Source organism: Penaeus monodon, chromosome 15 (assembly GCF_015228065.2).
Source record: "Penaeus monodon isolate SGIC_2016 chromosome 15, NSTDA_Pmon_1, whole genome shotgun sequence".
NCBI classification, from domain to species: domain Eukaryota; kingdom Metazoa; phylum Arthropoda; class Malacostraca; order Decapoda; family Penaeidae; genus Penaeus; species Penaeus monodon.
The window spans coordinates 17022881-17023343 of NC_051400.1; the positions used below are offsets into that span (position 1 = coordinate 17022881).

The window sequence follows — 463 nt, forward strand, 5'->3', positions numbered from 1 at the left end:
GACACACAAGGTCCATATAGAACTTACACGCATTTTCTTAAGATCGCTGTCCGGTTTATTAATTTATCTCTCCCCGGTTATTTTTTATCTTCATTTATTAATTGTATTCCGAGTGTGGTGGAAACTGCCAAATATGCCAATATGCCAAATGTATATATCTAATGGAGTACATACCTACAGACAGACACAATCATATCATTATCTTCATGAATCGCCATTAACATTGAAACTGTAATTATCAATACTACTAAAAAATTTAATATCTATGGACATATATTTTTTTTACGTTGAGGGTCTCTGAGTCTGAGTTTGATTAACACAACCGTCATTTACGTCTGAAGTTCCTTACCTGACGTGCACTATGAAGATGCGTGCCGAGAGACAGACTGAGGGGAGGGATACTGAACAGGTGTTTTATAGGCTTCTAGGATTACAAAACCCTCGTATCTGCCGTTGTATAACT

At 36.7% G+C, this 463-nt stretch overlaps 1 protein-coding gene across 1 annotated transcript in view; it reads right to left on the minus strand.

The window, feature by feature from the left end:
- LOC119581791 (apolipoprotein D-like) overlaps positions 1–463 on the minus strand; it is a 3655-nt gene extending 3192 nt beyond the window's left edge. Inside the window, exon 1 of the mRNA XM_037929920.1 lies at positions 350–463. The gene's annotated coding sequence lies outside the window, so the exon portion shown is untranslated. The remainder of the gene's footprint in view (positions 1–349) is intronic.